Below are 26,261 nucleotides of genomic sequence, written 5' to 3'. Positions count from 1 at the left end.
TATGTAATTATTGTTATTTTGGTAATTTTGGTAATTTTCGTAGTTTTGGTTATATTGGTAATATAGGTGATTATGGTAATTTTGATAATTTTGGTAATTTTGGTAATTTGGAAAAAATTCAAAAACTTTAAAATGTTCACCTAAATTTCTATTACTCAATTTTTATTTAATTATTCTAGAGTGATTGGTTTCTTTCAATTTCTTTTCCATTGATAAATAATCTTGATAAACATATAAAAAATAAGCTAGCATATCTTTTGAATAACTTCCCTATTCATTATTATTTTGCATTTACCATTGGTAAACATTTTTTTTATAGAACATAAAACCCTACCACCAAGATAAATGTGAAAATTGACAAAACAATTTCCACTTAAGCTCATAACAGCTTCGACTGTAAACTCCAGCATGTCACACTAATTTGTGTCATACCGGCTCGACATATGTCGTCCACTTTCGACAAATAGCTTTCCTCCGTCGCTGAGCCTAAGCTGAACCACTTCAACTCGGAGTGAGTGAGTGACCAACCGCAAATGATTACCAAAGTACGGAGCGAGAGAGAGAGGGAGAAAATTAGGCGTCCGATTCCGCAAAACATCCTCCCCACAGCAGTCGTAGGTTGACCAAGTGATGAGTCCGGCTTTTTGCCGAGAGCCCGGGAAAGCGACAATCGCAAAACCACTTCTTCCTGCATGCTGCCACCCTTGGGTCAACCGCGCAGCTACCGGGCTTTGCTCGGCTCGGAACTGGACCAGCTTAGCAGGCATCTGCCAAGAGAGCAGCTCACTACAAATAAGGTCGTAAAACATTTCCACAGAAAACCGCACCATCATCGTCGTCCCAGTAGGCATTGGGGCTCACGACAGATCCAAGTTGGTCGGTGAGTGTTTTCTAACCTAGAAAGCCCAGTAAGCAGTAGGCCACGCCACCTCATAGGTTACTGAGGATGAGGGGACGGTAGTTGTAGGGACAGGACCAGAGCCAGCCCAACCGGAAAGGAAAGTGGAGCCTGCAGCCTGAATTGAGCGCGGTCGCGCGCGAATTGAGTTATTCTATTTGCCTATTTGCAGACGGCGCGGAACTTCAGTAATGTCACCACACGCGACCAACCCCCCTCCCTCCCTAGATAAAACTAGATTTTCCCCGAACAACCATATTTCTTTGATTGAATTTTCACTTTTTTCTTGGCGTTCACATTTCCTTCAGTGTCGCCGAGATAAAAATCTGTCCTTGTCGCCTGTGGGAAAGCGGCGTCGTCGTCGACTCACCTTAATTGATTTTTTATTCGGGTGTTTCGCCGTCTTGATGTGGCGGCCGGTGTCGTGCGGTGTAAAAACACCTGTAAATAAACGCAGAGAAAGAGGAGGCACTTCTGAGTAAATGGCGTTCGTAAAAAGGTTAAGATTTAGGGCGAACTCGGGCGGTTGAACAAGAAAACATCACACGTGTGAAGGGTAATGAAAGCTATTCCGGTGAAAATGAGCTTGGAAATTTACTCTCAACAAATAAAGAGCTTTTTGGGCGGAGGACGCACTTTGGGGTGTTTAAAAACCTAAGTATTTTTTTATAACTTCAATGTTTTTCTGTTGATTTCTCGTCACAATGTGTAAGAATTGGGCTTCCTGAAGAGTAGTAGGCTTGGCAAAAAGACATGTAACATCTACGACAACACCAACAATGACTTCTTGACACCTCCGTGGCATAACAAGTGGGCCGTGCTTTTTGCTCAAGTCTTTCCTCCCAAAAGATTGTATCTTTCACCCAATTCCACCAACCAACCAGTCACCGGGGACGCGCCTACCACGATGAACGTCAGCTAAGTTGTTCAGCACTTGCGCTGCGGTGCGATAATCAAATGGCTTTCACTTAGGCCTGACAAATGGCTCATTATGATTTTTTATTGCTATTAAGTAAGAGGGATGAGACTGCGAAAGACCCGGGAAAACATGACACAAATTACGTGGCGACCAACCTGTTTTGGGTTGCGCGCTATGACCATATTTTTTTCTGGGAGAGATTATCTTGATCTTTTTCGGTGTTTAGCGACTTCATTTTGGTCAACGCCTGCTGTGTGCTTAGAATAATGTTCACGTTTGGTAAATGTTGTTTTGAAAAGAACTCTCCCCAGATATTCTTGGTTTGACTTTGCGACGTAGCATTTATTCACTGGTGTCACAATTTCACTTTGAGCCCGGACTAAAATGCCATAAATATCCATTGTGCGACTGCTTCTGGTGCGCAATCCTGCTGAAAGCTTGGCCACCAAAAAAACCAACCAACCAACCCAGCCAGGAATCGCAACCCATAAATATTACTTTAGCCCGGACCAACGGCCATCCGGGGAGACCTTTGTTGCTGTAGTGACCACCCCCTCTGTAACCACACCGCGTTAATGTCCACCCACAGTCCGACCCCCAAAAGTGCCATTGGCGCATTCATGCAGAAGATCAACTTTAATACCACCCAGGCTGCCGCTAGGATGCACAGTGCTGCCATCGTTGACGCCATATTGAGTGCAGCAGCAGCTTTCCGGTTGCCGGGTGTGACAAAAAACAAACGGCTAGAAAAAAATAAACATGGCGGTAACGAAAAACGGCTCCCACTTGGATGTGGCGCGACCACTAACGGAAGCCGCGGGAAAACACGACCGCTGAACGCCTATAAATAAAAGAGTGCAATTTTCGGCAGCTGACCACAGTGGCATAGCATGCCATGGTTGTGAATTTTCACGATTTGGCAGACATTGCGAAATTCGTAACATTCCGCAATTTTCGCAAATTTCAGGGATTTTCAGAGATCAATGCAAAAACATTACAAATTCAGTAACATTTAATCCACACAGATTTTGATTGCAAATTTAATTAGTTTTAAATTAAATATTTACTTTTTGAACTGTAAGATTTTAAAGGAAAACGAACATTTAGACAAAATTGTTACAACATTCAATAACTTTGAATTGTTAATTGAAGTGTACAAAAATATTTAAATAAAAAGTAAATTTGGTGTATTAACAATTTGACTACCTTTTTATTCAAACTTGATTTATTTCAGTTTGAATTACTTGAGCTTTGTAATATAAACATGGTAATATTACATCTGGGAAGGAGTAAATCTTTTGTGGCAGAAAAATGTGTAATTTTACCTCTGAAAATGTGTAATTTTAACAGTCTGAATTGAGGTAAAATTACAACACAGTAAAGGTAATATTCAACCGTACAAAATTACAGCATCAAAATTTACCTAATTTTACACTTGTTATTTTCCTCATAAAAATCGTCCATTTATGTTTTAGTTTTCTCTTAGTAGCAGAATCAGCAACAAAATTTAATTTTTCTCTTGTTGTTCCTCCAGAAAACTGGATATTTTCAGCGTGGAAATTCACTTAGGCTCTGGCCGAAGTCGATTTGTTAGCGTAAAAAATCGCTAAACCTAGAAAAATCTCATCGCTGATAAAATATATTTAGTTTTTTCGTGAAAATCCAAAAACCAAACATAGCTAAAATTGATTATTCGATATATCAATGATTTACCAATGATTTAAATCAAGTTTTACGGACAGCAAGCGTGACTTGACTATTCAAGAACTTGCCACACAGCAACATAATGAGTGAATTTGGAATCTGAAAAATTGAAAGGATATGATTCCATTTATGATATAATATCACCTCAATTTTGACTGAAAAAATTACAAAGAAAAAGAGGTAAAATTACACATTTTCAGAGATGAAATTACACTTTTTTCTGACATAACAAATGTGCTCATTCCCATGTATTATTACCATGTTTTTTTACTGTGTATCTTGAAAGCCGTTAAGAAGAGTTGTTAAGGCATATGCACGTCTGGTTTTAATGAATAAAAATCTTCAAATGTCTCTGAAATTACAACTTTATTCTTTCACAGGAAATTTACTTAACTTCAATTCTGTCAATTGGAGCGCGTTAAGGGAGCCCAAATCTATCATGCCTTCACGAAACTGAAACGTCATCAACTTCAAAATTGTCGAGTTGTGTAATGAAGCGTTTTCTTTCATGCATTGTGATTCACGAATTCTTGAATGGAATTAATTAAAATGTCGGAAGTATTACGAAATCTTGGAATAAATTATTAACATACTCATGAAATGAATTCCATAATTTCAGCAAGAAAGTTTTTTCCGTGTTCGAAGTGTCAAATCACATCAGAGCTCCCGGAAAATTATTGACTATTCCGGAATCCGGAAAACAATTCAAGACGGAACATTGGACGCTCTACAGAGGACTCATCGCCAGCGCCCAAACATTCAAAAAACAGTTCTAATAGCCCCGAAAATTCCAATGATGTTTCCCAACGCGGTACATGTCGAAAAAATTCCCAAACCGATTAACCGCCACCGGTACAAAAAGGGCCTCACGGTGACGGCGGCAGTGGTCAATTCACATACATTAGTGTTTATCGACCGCGAGGAGGGAAAAACGCCGTGTAACCGCGCTGATGGCTGTGACCACGTGGAACGAAATTTCGGTACATTTTGTACCGCCACCGCCAGCCAGCCAATGGCCTTTCACTGTACTGTTTCACTTTTTTTCTGTTCTGTTCGACAATTTGGTTGTTTTTATTTTGTTTGCACGGGCTGGTACACACGAAGCCGGTTGGCGCATGAATAATTTGTGGATCGTTTTTTTTTTTCACTAGCATTCTTCCAAATCGATCCGAAAAAAGTAAATCAGAAGCAAGCCATGCGCCGGAAATCGCTTGAAAAGCGCAGTACAGTGCCCTGGCGGGAAAATCTCGAGCGCCCAGCCTTCTTAGATTTAAAAGGACCGTTACGAAATAGGTTGTTTGGCTGGAAAAAATTGATATTGTATCCAAGTGGATGAAGATGCTAATCAACAAAGGAAAAACGATTTCCAGCCTGGAGTTGATGCGCAAGAAGGAGGGATGAAAAGTGTGAAAATTGCTTTTTTACTGCAAACGGGTTAGAATTTTGGTTGGTGATTGTGTAGTTTTGTGCTAAACGAAATTTAAATTCAATTTCAATTTGAAAAGTGCGTTGTTGCCCAGATGACCTCAATAAATCCAGATAAAATTAATCCCAAATAGTTGATTTAACGCCCACGGCGGAAAACTAATCTGATATGCAATTTAGACACCACACTTTTTTTCATCTAAACTTTTTCCAAACGATGCAAATTGGTAATTTATGCCTCCCAAGCCGGCGGCGGCGTGCAGGTGTCACACGGGAAAAGCCCTTCAAAAATCGATAATATGCAAATAGAGGCAATTTCGCTTCGTTCTGCCCAAGCAAATCAGCAAATCTGTGCCTGTCGAAAAGTTTTACCAAACCCCTTGTGAATTGGAATGAGAAAGAGCGAAAAAGTTGGACCCAGGAATTAAAAACAAGAATACTCTCGGAACTGGTAGCAGCAGTAGTGCCATATGGTGGAGCTTCCTTTCATTTGAATACGCCAAGTGTTCAACTAAACAGTAATTTGTTGAGCAGAACGAATGAGCTTCCGATTGAGTGAGCAGCATTTAGCGATTTTGATTTTTTGCTGACTGAAAACTTTGCAAACAGAAGGGGAACAAGAAAATCTAAATCAGAGTTTCCCAAACTGCGGCGAAAGTTTTCTGCTACAATTTGCGGTTTTAATTGTGTAAATTTGAATATTCAGCAGCAGGCGAATCGTCTCAAAGAGTTGAGAATGGCAAAAGATTAAAGAGCACGTGTTGGTGCTAAAATTCCGTCCCCAACTCGAGAAGGCAAGAAACGAAAACCTGTTTTCTTGCTCACCTTCCACCGCTCACATTTGTAATTAAGATGGTAATCGGACGCATCACAAGCGCATTTTAAACCTTCAACTTTGCTGAGAGTGAGATGATACTTTTAAGACTAGTAAAATACCAGATTCACCAAAAACTTTGTAAAACAGGCAAATACAATAAAATTAACAATGTTTAATTTCTACACCATTTACAGTCAACTACCTTTGAAAAAAAAATCAATTTTCACTTTAACTATGAGAACAGACTGAAATCAATAAGTAAGTAAAAAGTTCTTAAAACTGTAGATGTTTTTGATTAGATTGAAGAACAGTGAAAATCTTGACCAATTTTGGCTGTTCTCTAAGAATGAGAAAAAAGTTAATTTAGGGGAAAGTGGGGCAAGTGTAACAAGCTAAGGAAATGCTCGTTATAACCCATCAAAAACGTTAAAAATCTGTCGGATTTTTTTATAATCATCTTATTCCAGGTCTTGACTAAGACTTTGATAGAAGAAGTTTTTAAAAAATCCTGTTCTTTAATGTAAAAAATTGATTTAAAAAAAATGATTTTCCGTACGTTCTTCTCAACTAGCGGGGCAAGACGAACAACCCGTTGGGGCAAGAGGAACAATGCATGAAATAACATGTTAATTTGCTAACCATTGAACTGTTAGCATTTAGGTACATCAGATTAGAATGTATTTGAAACGTTTCTTTAATTTTTAGATTAATTAATAATATTTTACTAAAAAATTGATCGTTTATACAAAAACAAATTATTACTTAGATGAAAAAAAGGAAATTTTCATAATATCACTATATTTTGTACGGAATTTTTTTATCAATTGTTTATCAATTTTTAAGTACTTTAATGTATTTATTTCCCAATAAAATATGATGTTGCAGCAATTCGTATTTTTTCCATGATAAAAATCCATATGGTACACTTGCCCCACCTGGACAAGGTTTTTTAAAAGCTCTCAACAAAAATAGCCAAAAGTTAAATCATACTTTATAATAGGTGCAAGTCATTGGTAGGGACACTACTGATCTAGGAAAAATAGCATTTTGATAAAATGAGCCTTAAATCGAACCCTAAGCCTTATTTTGTACTTTCCAATATTATAAGAAAACAAAGGTTTTGAAAAAAACTTCATTCAATCTCATGCCCCGTGGCGTTTACGTCGTTTTGGCGGTTATGTGGTTGTAGAATCAGCTAATTGCATTGCTAGCAACAATTCCTCATACTGGAAATAATCAAAATTGTAAAAATTACGGCCGTACGAGCGATTGTTCCTCTTGCCCCATATGGTCGTCTTGCCCCACCTTCCCCTACTTAATCTTTCACAAACTTAAAGCTACAACATTTGAAGAACATTTCTGATCCAATCTCGCCATCTCTTCCCTCCCTCGGGCAACGCACAAAAATTAAGTCGTTAGCTGTAACGTTTGTCGAGCGCGCGCCATTTTCGCTGATTGTCCGATTTTTGTCGGAAGCTAAAAAAACAAGGCTGGCCATGAAATCCGCAGCGATGAAAATGGACTAACATTTCCAACATTGCCCACAGCACGCCGTCCCCACCACCACGGCTTGCTTTGATGTGAACGCGTTCCTCGAAGTACGCCGAAATTTTCCTCAATTAGCGAACGTTCGAATTTACCCAGCTCAAGAACACGCAGCGTCAGTGGCTTTTCGAGAAGGTCTTGTAACTGTACGTTGGAGAAGGGTTCTCGAAATGATTGCGTAATGATGATTTGGCCGGTAATTGAGAGTTTTCGATGAGTGCAACTTGAAAATTCCCACTGTTACATTTGGAGAGTGCAACTTTCGAAACTGATTGCCTCCGCACAGGTGAAATTGCAGCCGGTTAAATCTTCATCAAAAGTCCAACGCAGATAAATCGGCTGTCGGCTTTTCGGCTGCGGTCTAGTAAATTGGAAATAACATACAAGTAGTGGCGCACAATTCCAGTCTCATTTGGGGGCACACGTAATGGCACACACTTTTGGTGCGGGGGAAATACGGGAGACCCCGTCGAAGCATGCGATGCGATGATCTCCAGTCGGTCAGTGCTTACTGTGGTCACGGTTCGTTAATGGACGTCGACATCGGAGAGCCACTTAACATAGGTAAAGTTTAAGGTTAAAAACGCAAAAAAAAACTAAAAGAAACTAGATGCGACCGAGCAAGCATGGCTAATTACAAACAGTGGCGATTTTCCGTTAACTTTAGTGCACGCGGAAATGGCATTTTGGAAACGCTCGAGTCATTAAGACGATTTTTTGTTTTGGTTGAAATCGCTCAACCACTCGCAGGTTCTTGGAAACGAGTTGAACACGTGCTGAGTTCAACTGTAACACATATTTGCGACATCTTCTTCAAACGACCACAATCGACGGTTGACCCTAATGAAATCCCCGACCCTCTATTGGTTACAACCAGTGGAAAGAGGACAAACCGGCTTACGCTTGGATTGCTTGAATGATTGCAAATTAGAGAAGCAATCGCGCAGCGCATCCGGCTCCTCTCGCGGTCATCATCATCAACGCTTCGGATGCTGCTATCCCAGACTTGTACATGCAGCCTAACCCGTGAAGGTACCTATGTCTACGTCTATGTGTGCAGCTGATGGGCATAATTGTGCTTCTCAACTTGGACGACAAAGTGGTGGAGCGTGCCAAGATAATTACTCAGAGAGCTACCGCTTCATCGGATGTGCGGCCTTGACGCCGCATAGATAATCTGTGTCAGGTTGAACGCTAGCCGATGAGAAATGACAACAATTACGCGACTAAATGCTGTCATTTCTGGTCCAGCGTCCGAGGCGAAATCCAAGAAGATATTCAAACATAACCTCAAAACCGGCGTCACACCTTGTTGAACTGCCAAGAATGTCTCGTGATCACGCGCGGCAACAACTGCACACAGCAAATCAAGTTCTCAATCGAGTAGGCGCTGCCACACTGCACGCTCACTACCCGGTCACTGCGATGAATACTTGCACGTAAAGTAGGCGGCGCGCGAAGACAGGGAAGGCCCCCCGCCACCGGTTTAACAGTTACCGACCGATCCAGTAGAACCACTTTCGAAAGAAGAAGGAAGCCTGCCGCGATCCACTGGCAAGGCCTACTTGCCCGCTTCACCCGCCAGCCAGCCAACCAAACAAGGTTCAAGATCTCGCGTCATACATGATCGACTCCAGTGGGGGCCTACTTCGATCGCTTGGAGAGTTCAACGCAACGTGGTTCTACGGCAAGCGACGAACCACATTCACTCGCTCGCCGCGATGATTAATCGCGGGGCAAGAATTTCGATCGCGTTCGCGAACGAGTTCAGTGTTAAGTTCGAATTTCTTGAACTTGAAAAGTGCGGTTGACTGCGGTTAAGAACGAGGCCAGACGAGCTTTGAATGGCGCCGCCGCCGGGCGCAGAACGGACCGTGAATGGAACTAGTAATTAAATCGATTGTATGGGTCATGGAATTGGAAATCTAATTCGAGAAATTAAGAAGATCGCACTCGTGGCATTTGAAAATGAAAAGATCCAACTCGGCTCACAAGCAGATCTTCAATACGATCTTGATGTCGGCAGACGAAAACAACGTCTAATGAACAAAATTAGCGGGTTAACAGCTCAATCAAAACAAAGTTTCAAATTACAAGTACCGAAAATGATACAACTAGAGCGTGTACAATGTAAACTACCCATGCAAAGACTCACTGTTCATATAATTACCAAAAAAAAATCGGTATAATGATGGCAAATTTTCGCCGTCTCGCGACTCACGGTTCGTACGTCGAAGGTAGACGTGAGGCAAATTTACAAATAAATCCAAACGAGCAGGAAAACAAAAAAACCGGGGTATCCAAAACAATAATAAACAAACGGTGGTGCCAAATGTAAACTCTTTAGACCTAAAGGTCTCCCCATTATTAACTCTTTTTGTGCCTCGCGCGCAACATTGTCTGTGTCCACCGGTTGGTTGGTTGGTTGGTAAGTAAGAGGGCCCTCTCTTCCCATTCATTTGACGGAAACGCAAACATCAGCAATTTTTAAAGCCGGGTTTTTTTTTGCTGTGCTCCTCCACTCAATCTTGGTTTAAATTACCGTGCGTGTATGTAATAATGTGTGATTGATGAGAGTGGAATCCCAGGTCGATCGGTAGAATAAATAATAATAAATAGTAGGCTATGTTTTGGTTTGCGTACGTGAATGAATTGAGTACAATTGATTTACGCCCGGTTGGCCATGGGGTCTCGTGGCGCAGGGGTAGCGGCTTCGGCTGCCGATCCCGATGATGCTATGAGACGCGGGTTCGATTCCCGCCTTATCCACTGAGCTTCTATCGGATGGTGAAGTAAAACGTCGGTCCCGGTTTCTCCTGTCTCGTCAGAGGCGCTGGAGCAGAAATCCCACGTTAGAGGAAGGCCATGCCCCGGGGGGCGTAGTGCCAATAGTTTCGTTTTTTGGCCATGACTTTTGCACTGTGCAGCCACTATTGACCGGTAATTTGGCGCGGATTGCTCAGACTGTATGCCGTTGTTTTGTGTTTTTTCGGTTCGGAATATTTCAACAACAACCTTGTATGTATTATGTATTATTGTGTTTTGCATTTTTTAATCTGACTGAAACCTTTTAGGTCATTTTTCATCAATAGTTAGGCCAATTAAATATGGCTGTTTTCCATACAAAATTTCAAAAACTGTATCTTTTAAAGGAAAATGTTCATTGATTGTGGCTTTGACAAAGTTTTAGGTATGAATGAAGACTACAACAAAAAAAATGATTCACGTTTTATTTTGCCTTCCTCACTGAGGTAAGGCTATAATCCTGCTCTAAAAATGAACTTTTTATTAAAAGCTCGAAAACCCACCTTCATATATGCATATCGACTCAGAATCGAAATCTGAACAAATGTCTGTGTGTGTGTGTATGTGTATGTGTGTGTGTGTGTGTGTGTGTGTGTGTGTGTGTGTGTATGTATGTATGTGTTCAAAAATCTTGCCAAGTTTTCTCAGCACTGGCTGAACCGATTTTAATCGAACCAGTTGCATTCGACTTGGTTTAGGGTCCCATACATCGCTATTGAATTGTTTGAAGTTTCGATAAGTAGTTCAAAAGTTATGTATAAAAATGTGTTTTCGCATATATCCGGATCTCAATTATATGCATGTAAACGATGTCCGGATCCATCATCCAACCCATCGTTGGTTAGGTAATCTAGAGATCTTTCCAACAAGTCCACATAATTGAAGATCTGGCAACCCTGTCTCGAGTTATGACTACTTAAGTGATATTTATGTACTTTTTTGAAGCCGGATCTTACTTAAATGTATGTAAACGATGTCCGGATCCATAATCCGACCCATCGTTGGTTAAGTAATCAAGAGACCTTTCCAACGAGTCCACAACATCGAAGATTTGGCAACCCTGTCTCGAGTTATGACCACTTAAGTGATATTTATGTAATTTTTTGAAGCCGGATCTCACTTAAATGCATGTAAACGATGTCCGGATCCATCATCCGACCCATCATTGGTTAGGTAATCGAGAGACCTTTCCAACGAGTCCACAAAATTGAAGATCTGGCAAACCTGTCTCGAGTTATGACCACTTAAGTGATATTTATGTACTTTTTTGAAGCCGGATCTCACTTAAATGTATGTAAACGATGTCCGGATCCATCATCCGACCCATCGTTGGTTAGGTAATCTAGAGACTTTTCCAACGAGTCCACATAATTGAAGATCTAGCAACCCTGTCTCGAGTTAGGACCACTTAAGTGATATTTATGTACTTTTTGAAGCCGGATCTTACTTAAATGTATGTAAACGATGTCCGGATCCATAGTCTGACCCATCGTTGGTTAGGTAATCAAGAGACCTTTCCAACGAGTCCACAACATCGAAGATCTGGCAACCCTGTCTCGAGTTATGACCACTTAAGTGATATTTATGTACTTTTTTGAAGCCGGATCTTACTTAAATGCATGTAAACGATGTCCGGAACCATCATCCGACCCATCGTTGGTTAGGTAATCAAGAGACCTTTCCAACGAGTCCAAATAATTGAAAATCTGGCAAACCTGTCTAGAGTTATGACCACTTAAGTGATATTTAAGTACTTTTTTGAAGCCGGATCTCACTTAAATGTATGTAAACGATGTCCGAATCCATCATCCAACCCATCGTTGGTTAAGTAATCAAGAGACCTTTCCAACGAGTCCACATAACTGAAAATCTAGCTACCTTGTCTAGAGTTATGACAACTTAAGTTATATCTGTGTACTTATTTTTCTGGATCTAAAAAAAATAGCTGAAATATGTGTCCAATCCATTGTTGGTAAAAAGTGAGGAAGGCATCAACCACATAGGTGGATTTAGTTAGTTTTTATTTTAAAATTTACACTTTGTCCCTAAAAATTTTTTTTTTTTATTTTTAAAGGGAATAAACCATATTAAAAAAAATCCAAGTTGGCAAAAAAATCCATCCATTTTAAATCATAAAAAGGGATTTAAAAAAAACATCTCAAAAAGTTGAAAATATTTTTGATATTATTTTTCACTTCTCAATTGATGATTACGTGCACCGTTATCAATTTAAAGTCGGTAATATTTTTTTAAGGTTATGGTTGGTAGGTTATTTTTTGAGAAAAGCTTGGAAATATCCCTACATTTTGCTTTGGTGATACGGCCTTTAGTGGCTGAGATATGACCATGCTTAAATACAGTACTTGTACGGTAACTGAGCGTCGTTTAACTGGGCTGTCTTTTAACTGGACGCTAGATAACTATGCTGTAGCCCACTTAATAAGCAGACAAACGTATAAAAACCAAAACACAACAATACTATCAATAGGTCAATGGACATATAAATCTTGAGTGATAAATAAAACACTTAATTAAAATTTTTGTGACAATTAAAGGAAATAATTAAAGGAAACTCGTAAAGTAGGCTCTGGATACAAATATCCATAATTTTAATTTTAATATTCTATTAGGAAAATAAAATGCATTGGTGGTCCCCTCGGCATTTTTCGTTCATGCCAGTAAGCGAGCAGCTTCATTCTCATACCATTTACCGAACAACTACTGTAGAAATAAAAACTGAGTGTTGCTCAATTACTCCTAGTTCCTAGTTATCTCGGGAACTAATCGTCAAATTTTCAATGTATACATAAATAACAGTAAAAAATGTTTCTAAATTTTAAAATCTAGCCCAACATTTTAAAATGTCAAAAATGATAGTTTTAGTCCTTTCACCCGATCATAAAATTTTTTATGATTTTTTTTATTTTGAAGAACAACATTTTTAAGCCTTTTCAAAAGTAGCTATCGATCATATAATATCGAAAAAATATAAAAAAAGAACAGCTTAAGCTTTTTTTCGATTACGTTTTATAAACATAAGAAACACAATAGCTTATAGGACCTTTTCCAAAAAAAAAAACTACAGCTTTTTTTACATTCGAATTCGAACCATTAGTTCTCGACATATCGGTGATCAAAAAAGAGGGCTAAATGGGCAACATCAAAAAATCTAATTTTCCCTTAATTTATCATTGCATGGCCATACTTGAGCAACCACAGGACGTATCAACAAAGTTGAAAAGGCAAATGTAGGAAATTCCGCATTCTAAAAAAATGAAAAACTTGAAAACAGAAAAACGCCCAAAAAGGTTTTTCTAATAAAAAAGATTATTTTACCTTTTAAGGACATTTCGGAAAAGATGGCATTTATGTCCAAAAAAATTAATAAATAAAAAGCGTTCAATTTTTAGTGACAAAACATTATTGCATAAATCAGTATGTACCCTTATCATTTTATTTTTTTTTTGGGTTGTCCTCATCCAAATTGTAGCTTTTTCTTCAAAAATAGATTTTTTCAGCCAGATTAAAAAAACAGAAATTAAAATTTGACAAAAAAACGCTCAATATTTAGAGAATTGCTCTTTAAGAATGCTTGACAAAAACATTGTAATTTTTTTTTAAATAATGTTTAGTGCTGTTGTTTTCTTTCTATGATTTCAATTATTTGGGCAAATAAAACAATTTTTAAAATGGGTTAATTGTTTCAAAGTGTTATTGTTATTCTCATTATAACGTACAACATTGCTGAAGACATCAAATTGATAAGAATATCCATATCCTAGATACAGATTCTAGAATATTTACATACCATAACTTTACAGCTGCCAAAATGTTATGGATACATGAATGAAAGTATCAATGCAATGATGCGAATGCTTTGAAAAAATTTCAAGTGGCAGGGATTTATCTTATTTAGATTTTTTTTTTGTAACTTTTTTGCCGACCTGTTATTATGTATTTTATAACAAAAAATCTCTATTAATTACTTTTCGGCCCACAACAATAACGGATAAGATATATTTTTGAGGTTTTACGTATTAACTTTGTCAATATGCTTGACAAAGTTGATGCCGTACAACATCTGTTTTGTTAACAAAGAGAATTTCTCTAATGCTTAAAAAACATATGGAAGGCTCGTTTTCAAGAATCTTCCCTGTATCAATTGCATAAAATTTTATAAAAAAGTAATCAAATGTAAATTAATCTGTGACCTGTTTGCCTGCCTTGATCTTCTTCTCCACATTGGCTCACCAGCGCGCGCGCCGTAAATCGACGATGTCCGCATCAAAAATGAAAACCACATTATTAAACCCGCGCTTTAACATTTAAATTAAAAATGCATCTCAATCATCCGTAAATTCCGCCGTTTCCGCCCGTCCGTCCGTCCATCCGTCGTGACACGGTTTTAATTAATCTCCGTGCACTCCGTGCTCCCGAGCTTCCGAGCCAAAGTGATTAATAATCTTCTGTGCAAACTTGACGTGCGGTACGACCAACTCGAGCGTGGAGAAATCACATCTCAACATAAAATTTGTTCCATATTTTTCCCTGTCATAAGTTTTCCTTTCCCACCCCACCCCACCTTCCAGCAGCGATCCTTCTTATCGTAATAATTTCACTCAACTGGTGATGCGTTTAATCTCGCTGGCACTCACACACACACAGACACACATACAAAAACAGTGTGTAAGCCCCTGAGAGATGATCAAGCTGCACATGGCTTCCATTTATTATTTTGTTGTTTTGGCTTTCACTCTCTTCTCCGCACTCCGGCGCTGCTCCTCATCCTGAAAGAGAGGAAAACCATGGCAACTTTGCAAAAGCTCCTCACTTTAGTCACCGTGTCGCCTGCTGGGATTTAGTGGTGGGCTGTGACGCAGGTGGGAGGGGTACAAGTTTTTCTCTTATTCATTTTTTGTTTTGCCTTGTTTTGTTATCTCGGCTGAGTTTTACTTTTTTCATAACTTGAACTTCCTCTATCCTTCTTTGTTACTTCCCCTCTGGCAGTAGTGCTGCTGCTGCTCGTTCAATTCAGTGGCGGATTACTTAACGTTTATTTGTTTCGTTCATTTTCACGCATATCAGCGTCGTTAAGTGGAATAATGCAAAAGGCACCACCGCCGCCTAAAGTGGATAGTTTTCAATTAGGCAAATTCATACGTTCAGCTTGTCTGAGTCCACCCTCCTTTTTTTTAGAGTGTTTGTTTGTTTTCAACTCAGTTGCTTGATGAAGTGGTGGTGGTGGCAAAAGGCTACGCTATCGAGGAAGGCTCTGCCGAGGATGAGTCTCGAGAGAAGTGTTACCGTTTTATGTGCACCTTTTCGGAGTAGACGAGCACAACATATCCAGCTTGCTACGTTTTTTTGTTTTCTGCTTTCCACCATGAATTAGACAAGAAGCCGATGCTAGGATGAGATGTAGTTGGATGTTTCAGAGCCTACTGGGACGTTCTTGGAGCGCATGCAAAGTAAAATGAATTCTCACACACGTGTAATTCTCAAAATTTTTACAATGTTTCCCTCGATTTTTTTATTTTGTACACGGAGATTTCCAAAAACGTACCATGGGATTTGAACACTGTGTTCGTGGTTCCCATTTCCATGAACGCTTGTTCACGATTTTGGAAACACTTTTTTCTCCGTGTATGTCTTTTTTATAAAACTATGTCTTTTTCGCTTACGAACTTTCTTCAACCCACGAGTAAAGTATTCTCGGTAATTTCGGGATTTATACTCTCCGTCCGTCCGCAGTGCCATTTTACTACCGAACCATGCTCTTTATCCTCTCATATACCGATGTCCTAGCTGTATTTAAAAGTAATAAAAAGCTTAAATAAAAGTGAGCAAGCAAATCTCTATGTTGATATTTATGAAAATCTAGAGCTTTTTTAAAGGTTCTATACACAAAATTATCACTTTTTTGCTTTTTGGGTAATATTAAATAGCTCTGACTTAAGGTGGAATAAATTGAAAATTTTGTTTAAATGACCTTTAAAAAAAAACTCGAAAATTGTTGTGCTGCAAACATCGAAAGTGAAGAGAACAAGTCCAAATATTATTGTGATGAAAATGAGTATATTTCCACTATTTTTCAAGATGGTTATAAATTTTAATTTTATGTTTAAACTCATACTGCTTTTTTTCCTTGAATGTAAATCAAGACCGATTTTATTAAACCTATTGATAGATCAATGCAATGCAAGTGCAATTAAAATAAACTTAAACATTATTTTAAAATAGCTGCATTTTTTATGTATAATGAATGGAGACTAAAAATTAGGCACGTTTATGTAACTCTGCTTTTTAAACAAACACACAACATTCGTTTTTTTAGATTTTGAGTTGATATGTACAGAGTTGAAAATCATGGTAATAAAACATCTGGAAAGGGGTACATCTTTAATTACATCATAAAAGAGGTAATATTTAACTTTCTAAAATTACACCTTCCAAATTTACACATTTTTTTGCTGTTTGTAATGACACTTTTTCATTATAAATTGAGGTAAAATTACATCATAAATGAGGTAATATTCAACCTTCAAAAATCACACCTTTCAAATTTACACAGCTTTTTACTATGTACACAGTAGAATAAATATATTTGGAAGCTGTAATTTTGGAAGGTTTAATATTACCACTTTTATGATGTAATGTTACCTCAATTTAAACTGAAAAAGTGACATTACACCAGAAAAGTGGTAAAATTACATATTTTCAGAGATTAAATTACACCTTTTTTTGACATAAAAGGCGTACCCCTTCCCAGATTTAATATTACCATGGATTTTTTTACTGTGTATATACGCGAAAGAGGGTCAAAGAGTATTAATTTAAAAATATTTTTTTCGTGTAATTTAATAACCTTTCCTCAGTGAAAAAATCAAAAACTTACTCCTGGATTGGATTATGTCCTATTATATGTGTCCAAATTTATTACAAAAATCACAAGTATACCTGCAATGAAAAAAGAAAAAAAAACGTTATTGTTAAAAAGAAATTCAAATATGTGGGAAATTCTTATATGTTTGTCAGGTTCGGTTCGGTTTCCACTATAAGAATACTTAATTAGCCAAACTTTTGAGACAAACTTAGCATTAATTTTACTTTAAAAAGCTGACATGCCAACAATAGGTTCCTAATGGAATTACATGTCGTTACCCTAAAACCAAAATAACTCAACCTAGTGAGAATTCGAGCTCAAGGTTGAGCCAAAATTCTCACTGGAAAGCGAAAAACGCTATATTCACCATTCACAGTAATCATAGAACATTTGGAAAACCTACATAAAAACAGGATATTTTTGGTTTGCAAAAACGTAGAGAATTATTCACATGAGTTTTTTAGGAAAAAAAAACACATATTTACGAAACATAACACGATCTAGGAAGCCTCTACAATTCTCCACCGGGAGTTAACCTAATGAAATGATATTGACTTACAGAAAAACTTCAATTCAATTTGAAACCCTCAATGTTTTGAGACGCAAACAGTTTGCATAAAACATGGGGCGAATCATGATGGCATCCAACCATCTAACAAACGATAAAAAGTTCCTGTTTGATTAAACCCATGTCCTCGCCGTCGTACACCATATGGACCATAAAAAGCTCAAGAGTACTCAACATGAGCTAGTGCGAGCTACACGGAGAATGAAAAAGCACTTCCCGTGTTCGATGTAATCCAACAACTGCTGGAGGCTGCCTTCAGTGATGCTGCTATAGGGATGTAGATTCTCGGAACACCGGATGTGAGTCAGATATATGCGAAGACAGAAATGGCAGAACACCAGCTTCCAGGTACATTCAATTAAATTACACAACTGCGAGGCAAAAAATTAATTAAATGAAAGGGAAACGTACAGCGAGAGAGCGTTCGCGCGTTGGAAAACAGAATTTTTGGCGCGAGGCTCATCTAGTAGTCTGCAGTGGGGGCGGAATCCCAATTTGGATTATGACGGTCGGTTTTTCCACCGCCACCACCACCTTCGCCTGCTAGGATGATGCTCCAGGTGGTTTGAAAGCGTGGGATTTTGGTGCACCTGGTAATTATGGTTCCCTTTTGGCATCGCTGGTAATTTGAATATTGTTGTAAATGTTTAAATAATACAGAGAGCAATTAATTTTTGACTCAGAGCTGCACCGCCAGTGCTGGAACTGGTGCAGGATTATGACTAATTGCTAGTGCCTTTTCCATGCAAATCTGCTCGATGTGGAGGAAATTTGCCCGCTCGTAGTAATCATGCGAAAAGAAGTGAATGTTTTTCTTTTTTTTCTGCATTCAAATAAGCTCGATAAGAGTAAGAGTGGTGCCCGCCAGGGTCGGGCTCTTCATCGACGCTGATGCGGTAATCGGATTGACGAAGGATTATGTAAGCGTTGTTGATGGCGCATCCACCACGCACCAATTCGGGAAGCAAAACAAAGTCAACTGGAACGGCTAACGATGGAACCTTTGACGCGCTCGCACTATTGGATGGATTGATCCGATTAGCAGCGCGAATGGACTAAGGTAGCAACCAAACATTTTTGTTTTTTTTTTTTTGTGTAATAAAGAAAGTTTCGCATTTACTTTTTTACAAAACTGATTTTTCATCGAAGTTAGTTCTTGGTTCCCAAATTAATGAACGTTTGTTCACATTTTCGAAATGTCAACAGAAACGTTTTACACCGACACTATTGCTAAAACAACACACTTTGGACACTCCCCTGAAGTGACCACTTCAGAGTGCACTTCGCTGCATCACAACATGTTGCCGCTGCACATTAATCCCGCTTACATCACGCAAACATATCAGCTCACAGTATTATTAATTGAATCCCATTTCCGCAGTTCAATCGATTACCTCAGCAGGCTTCGCGTCACGATCCATTGGAGATGGTTGTTTACAAATCGAATCACCACCTCCCATCCCAACCCGGCAAGGCCTACTCTGCTGATGCGCGCCACCTCTTTTTTTGCACCTTTCCTTCGTTAGTGGCGCGCGTGAGAGTGTCACCTGTGAACCCATGGCAAACTGCGATGATGGGTCCCACTCTGCTGCTATCAGGTACATGATTATGCAACGCAGGAGCCCAGCGCTTTGATCAAGCACCTCGTGTTAAACCCATGCCCCCAGAAAAGGAAGAAGCGCTCTTCAGAAACACAAGTGACAAACGTTTTGCGCTGCAAGGAGTGCCATTAGGGTCACACGATAACAAAACAAAAACAAAACTTTGTGAAACCAGCGAAAAACGACACAACATAACTCTGCCTCATCAAGAGGGGCTAGAGAAATGAAAAAAAAAAAACATAAAAATACTATCAAGTAAAAGTTTTAATGGCAGCGCTTAATCTACCACAGCGTTGTAGCGTCTTTTGTGGGCGATCACTTCTAGCTGAATCCTTGGGAGTTATGTTGAGCGGGAGAGCTTTCAGTGTGCATTCATTATCGTTCGCGGATTTTTTTTTTGCTGCCGTAAATCGACAGTAACCGTCGCATAAAAGAGCACATTTTGCAGCATCAGCATCACCGGAGAGTGGGATTTGCTTGTGATAAGTGAAGGGATTCATTAGGGCCCCGAGGAATACTGTTGTCGAAGCTTTTTTTTTGTCATGTTTCATTTTGATCCTGAAAAAATCTAGTGAAATGACAAATCATTTCTATAATTTAAGCATATTATTTTTTTAAGCCTTTTGCAAAGTGAAATACCAACGTTGTTAATCAATAAAATTATCGACGATAATATTAGCATCTAACGATAAAGCAAATGGTTATCGTTATTTCAATAATTCAATCGTCGATAACCTTTTGGACAATAATAGACTAATTGGCAACATGGGTATCAAACGAAGTGAAATTTAGAATACATTTTCACTTTGTAAGAGTCTTTTTTGTAAACTTATTAAATATTTATAAAATACCGTATTTTTTGCGAAAATACTCAAATTTTCATAATTCGCAATAAGGGTTTCAAATGAAGAAAAAATTCTGATAAAGCGAAAATGCAAACATCATTTTGCATTGTTCAATACCAAAGCAACATATTATTAAAATATAATTACTTTTTGCCTTTTTGTTTTTTTTTTTTTTTTCAAGATTTCACAGCCACTTTTCATTTTTATTAGCTGTTTTACGCATTTTCTACTTTAGAATGATACCATTATCATTGAAATTGTGAAAAAAATGCGTATATGCATAGTCTTGGACAATACACAAATTACTGCATGTAGAGGGTGACGAGCGGGAATTCCCGGGAAAAATTTCCCGGGAAATCGGCCATTTTTGGACCTCTCGATTCCCGGGAAATTTGGTCGAGACTCCCGGGAAATTTTATTCTTATTAATATCGAACCAAAATCAATAAACTAATCAGATTTTTTTAAATTCGAAATTGTTTAGAACATTGGATTTTCAATGTTCGATTTTCAAGTTTGAATAAACCAATGCTTCTCTAATCTTCTTATTCTAGAAGTGTAAATTTTAACTTTTCAAAAATTACAATAACTATAGTTGAGAGTAACTAAAAAATATGGACCCAAAAATTAAACTTGAAGCATTTTTAGCAGTTACACACCAGAAATGAAATATTTATTATTTCTAAGAGGAAAAAGCCTTTACAAGATAAGTTTAATTTCCATATCTTCTCTCGAGCATAGCAATACTCATAATCTAGTTTTTTTTAAATTCTAAGTAAGTCAATTTTGCTGTATCCAGGTAATTTCCTTTTTTAATATCAATAAGTCGTTTTGTGTTTTGCATATTAAATTATATTTTGGGGATAAAATCAGGCATTCTTTGTAAAGTAAGTGTCCGCTAATTGTGAACATTAACAGTTGACCTTAACACCTAAACTCCCAAGCTCGAGAAAAAGGGGGAATTTGTATGGAAATTCCCCCTTTTTGTCGAGCTTAGGAGTTTAGGTGTTAATAAGGAAAAAATCAACTTAAAGTATTTGTTTTGAGTTGTTATTCATCATATTGCAAAAGTTCCATATGGCATAAACGGAAAATTATATATCAGTTATTTTTTTACTTTCAAAAAATCTAATAACAAGTTCAACAACAAGTTTGTGTAACTTCTGAAAAATCACTCAGTGCGAATGAACTACATTTTAAACTGCAACTTCGATTCCCAAAAAGGCTCAAGAAACTATTTTGTATTTGCAGATTGAGGGAGAAAATCAAAATGTACAAATATTTCCTGAAAATAATGAGGTCACTTAAATTTACGTTTCATTGGATTAGTATGAGTTAATTGTATCTGAATTCATTAGAAAAAAAAACTTTATTTTACCAAGCTATTGACACTATTGGCTAGTTAAAAAAAAATCCCGGGTCCCGGGAATTCCCGGGAAATGGCAAAACTCAACTCTCGATTCCCGGGAAATTCAAAATCTCGAGAATCGTCACCCTCTAACTGCATGCATACATTTTCATGAAAAATATTTTTTGTCAAAAACACAGCCAAAGCCCATAAATTGTCTTAAATTTGTAGAGTTCTTCTTTTATTATTTTCTTTTTTAATGAAATTCTGTTTTTTGATTCCGTAAGTCCGAATAAATCATTTTGCATCTTTGATTTTTCCATACACATTTGAGGCAAATATTCAAAAATCTGTATCTTGAAAAGTTGTTTTATGATCAAATAGGTGTCTTCGGCAAAGTTATAGGTTATGAATGCACTATACAGAAAAAAGAGTACACTTTTGTTTTGGTTTTTTTTAACTCAGTTTTTATTACAAAAACACTCTTTGATTTTTGTTATACATTATTATTATTTTTTTAAAAAATATTGATTTTTGGAAAGAATCGAAAATTCTTCTGGAAAAAATCCGATTTTCCGATCCGATTTTGAAAAAACAATAATGTAATATCTAAGGAAATCCTTTACATTTTTTTATATTACTGTTCTGTCGAATCAAAAACGTCAACAAATTTAAGGGTATCTGAAATATCGCCTTGAATTAAAATTTCAATCGATGATATCATAAAAACTATCAATCCAATTTTTAATTTTAAAATGTGAAATTCAGATTTTAATTCACATTTTTTTTAAACTGTATTGAAAAGTGTTATTTTCTATTATGTAGTATGAATGGCATTTGAAATATAGTTATTATCAACGACATTTATTCAATGAGCATCTTGAAAATCGTTTAATTTCCCAAAGCCTACTTCAATCTTCTGAAATTGCTTTCACTTTTGCATCGGGAAGCCAGTACCACAATGCACTTCCTCTCATTGCCATGTCCACACCTCGTGATGAGCGCTTCGAGTGCATCTTCCTCGATAGGGGCCGCGTCGAAAAATATCGCCAGAGTCTTCTACCAAGCGAAGACACCGGGGAGTAAACGATACTTTGGTCGAGAGGGTGCCATTTTCCGCGACACCCTGCGGCGACCGCAGCAGCAAAGCAAACTTGCCAAGCCAAGAGTCAATGCAAATAACGCTCACTCTCGGTACACATCCGTCGGTTGTCAGTTACCGTTTGCCTTGTCCCAGCGCCGTCGCCGCCATCGAGGACCCTGGGAAACTGTGGGTTTGAAAAACAGGAAACGGTGTGACGAGCGAAACGTCAGTCGGTGGATGTAGTTTGAGGCGGGATTGAGATGGGGGTGACCTCGGTTCAAAGTGGTGACCACTCAAGTTCAGAAGACTTCAAAGGGAGGGGGTTTGCTTCTACTGTATAGGTTACAGGTCCAAGTAGGCCGTGGATGTTGGAGGCATCTTTTGGCCTGCTATGTTTTTTCGTATTACGTAACCATCTCATCGTCATTCATCTCGGCGAAACCAATACACTGAAATCGTAAGGATTAATAATGGCTTGCCATTGAGATGATGGCACGTTTTCCGAAGGAATTTATTTTTGGACGTTACCCCCTCCACCGGTATGCCAATAAACTTTACAGCCAACGGGCTTTGACTTTGGGATATCGATGGAAAACCCTTCGCCTGCTCCGTTCTGAGCCGTTTTTCCTATTTGCTCGCATGGATTGCTATGTTTCGCAGCCGTTGTGAGTACGTCCCGAAAATATCGCTGTGTTTGAAGAGGAGCAGCGTACATCGCCGAACAGAAAAAAACAAGATTTTCTCTCTCCACCAAACAAAGTCGTGTTTTAGAAAGTACCAATCATGTTCGCAAACGCACAACCTCACACAAATTTTCCGATTTACTCACATCAGAAAAGCACTTTTTGCCCGTCAGCGGCAGATGCCTACTGTGATTGCGTTTTTCCACACGCGCGTCGAAGAAAAACCGCCCAACTAAAGAGCCACATAGCCTTCTGCGATGGGAATCAAAATTGCCCCACCAAAGTCCATACATCACAGCAACCTCTGGTCTGGACCTATCGGCGGGGAAAATGTCGGTGGGACGTGTTTTATTACGCGATTTTTCATCATTAATCTGATGGGGGGAGAGGGTGGGGATGGTTTGGACATGTGTACATTTGTTCATCAATTACACGCTCACCTTACACCGTGTGTGTGTGTACATAATGCTGCTGCTATCGAGTTATTTTTTTTTGTTTGCTCTCTGCTGCGCTGAACCATATTTAAGGGAAAACATTGTAGAGCTCTGATGAAGAAAAGTTCGGCTTAAGGGGGAAGGTGGTGGAGGCAAATACCTTTCGCGCCTTCTCACTAATGAAGACCGATGTCGACGTGACGTTTGTGGTTAAATGAAAATGAAATTTATTAGACATTCCTTTAATTAATGAAATTTATCTGCGCTCTATACCTGATGTGGTTCACTGCAACGTGCCGTGAATTGGCGATGATTCGCGGCAAAACGGGAGAGAAAACGAGCAGAGTTGGAAAAAGCGAGGAAATTTATTGATAAGATAAGTTATTGGAGCTAATTGAATACTATGTATCAGGTTGAACTAGATTGGCGTTTCCGGAGCTTGGCGTTTGAAGCCTCACCTCACCTCGCATATATGGAGCTCGAGACGGCTACTAACGAGATTAGGCCAGTGCGAGACTGCGAGGTGGTGGTTTCCCGGGCGATCAGGCGAAAGTGATGCATGTTTTTTTTTTCATTGACTCGTATGAAAAATGGACCAATTATTCATTTTGCGTTGCGTCTAATCTTTTTGACGCACGTAAAAAGTCGTCACGTGTTTTCGGATAACGTTAGCGCAGTAGGCGGAGATTAGTTGTTGTGAATTGTGAGAGCTATCGTTTCTGAACCTGATGTATTTTTTTTTTCTTTAAAATGCATGAGAATAGAAGAGCTATTACAAAACCAACTTTTTATGCAAAAACATTATAAGTTTTATTTTGGAATCCCAATTATTTAGCAAAAATTAGTTTCATAGGCTGATGCAAATATTTATCAATGTTTTTGTCTTGTATATCAAAGTTTTTCTGCCCCCTGATTTTTCAGGTCAATTTTGAAGACCACTCTTTAAGTTTGATTCCATGGAACTGCTAATGTTTGAAAGAATCTCGCGAGCAAGCCGCGGGTAAACGGCTCCTCTACTAATCTTAGATCCCTAATACTAAACAGAGACAAAAACCCTAGACCCTAGCAAAACTGAATAAAGTTATTTAAAAAAAAAAGTTTGTTACTTATGATAAAAAACACAACATTTTTAAAAAAAAATAATTTAAAAATCATCTCATGAAATAATTGATTTTAAATATTATTGTTCAAAATTAATTTAAAAGATACATGCATTTTTTTAAATAAAAACTATTTAATTTCTCAAAAATAAACAAACAACATCGTTTAATAATCCAAATAACGACTCATGTTGGAGGAAAATATTATAAAATTTGATTTTCTAAACCTAGCTATTGTTTGAAAGAATATTGAACTCGTTAATAATATTTTTTAAACCAGTTTATTTTCCGTCCTTTTCAATCTTCTTCTAAGACAATAGTCATCTATCCACCTATCAGTTTCATTTCTTTCTTCTAATTTGTGAGTTTAATTTCACCGAAAACTACCCATAAAGCCCGTAAATTATTTTCAAAAAAACTGGTCATGTTTCAAAGACGGAAAAAAAACATAATAATATTTTTAAACCAATTAATTTTTGATGAATCGTGTTGAAAAGAATTCAAAAACTAACAGGTATATTTAATTCGATTCTTTTTCAAAGAACTGCTCCTGTTGCAAAACTACCAGAAATGAATGAAATCATCTTCAAAATAATCCAAAGAACTGCTGCTGCAGCTCAGGTTTAAAAGAATGTATAAACTCACTAACTTTTCAAAAGGACTACACACAGATGATATTCTAGTTTTATTAAAGATATCAGAATATTTCGCAAAATTTTCAATATTTAACATTTAAAATCGAACCAATAGTTTTTGACATATCGTTAGTTTGAAATAACATTACAGATGACATTTATAAAAAATAGTTTTTATCGATTTGAATTCTTTCTGAGGCTGTATCTCAGAAAATTGTAGAAAATATTCTGAGCCCATCAAAAAAAAACAGACGTGCCTTTCTTTCAACAAGCATTTTTAAATTATAAAAAAAACCAAAGGAAATAGAAAATGTTTGCCTAAAATTACCTTTAACATGAAAACGATACATTTTATCAAAAACAAAAAAATAAGTACTTTTCGATTGCGAATTAAAATTTGCATTAAAAAATTATTCAATTTTTTTAGGATTTGAATAGATTCCAAAAGAAAACGATTTTTTTTCAAAAAAACATATCTCCTTAACCAGATTTTGCACCAACTCGAACTCTGGTTTAAAAGACGTATTTTTTAGTGAACTTAAACTTATAAAAAAAAACAAAAAAATTACAATACTTTTGAGAATTTAAAAAGTGAAATAAAAAATCCGTATTTTTTTTTCTCGTGGCCTAATTAATAACCTACAACATTGCCGAAGACCATCAAAAAATCCCTTCACAATTTTATTTTGATGTATGACCAGCCTCCAAAAATTGCTTCTTTTGACATCCACATAAAAAATTAAAATTAAAAAATTGCAAATAAATTTTTGAAATCGTTAAGAGCTCTGTTTAAATATTTTTGAAAAATTCAAATTGAATAAATCGAAGACAAAGTCTGCAACGTTCATGATTAATCAAATTTTAACCAATTTTTTCGTCATCTTGAAAAGCTATATTACTTTCACTTAAGTACTCATAATTTTAGACAGGGTTGCCATATCTGCAATACTTTTATCTAAAAGTTCCAA

General features: G+C 37.5%; 1 protein-coding gene across 1 annotated transcript in view; it reads right to left on the bottom strand.

Annotated features, from left to right (window-relative positions):
• LOC6037255 (putative polypeptide N-acetylgalactosaminyltransferase 9) overlaps positions 1-26,261 on the bottom strand; it is a 102,630-nt gene that overhangs the window by 61,634 nt on the left and 14,735 nt on the right. The window contains 1 exon segment of the mRNA XM_038254046.1: positions 1,269-1,339. The gene's annotated coding sequence lies outside the window, so the exon portion shown is untranslated.

Source organism: Culex quinquefasciatus, chromosome 2 (assembly GCF_015732765.1).
Source record: "Culex quinquefasciatus strain JHB chromosome 2, VPISU_Cqui_1.0_pri_paternal, whole genome shotgun sequence".
Classification (NCBI taxonomy): domain Eukaryota; kingdom Metazoa; phylum Arthropoda; class Insecta; order Diptera; family Culicidae; genus Culex; species Culex quinquefasciatus.
Note: the sequence above shows the minus strand (reverse complement) of the source record. Positions and strands in the feature narration are given on the sequence as shown.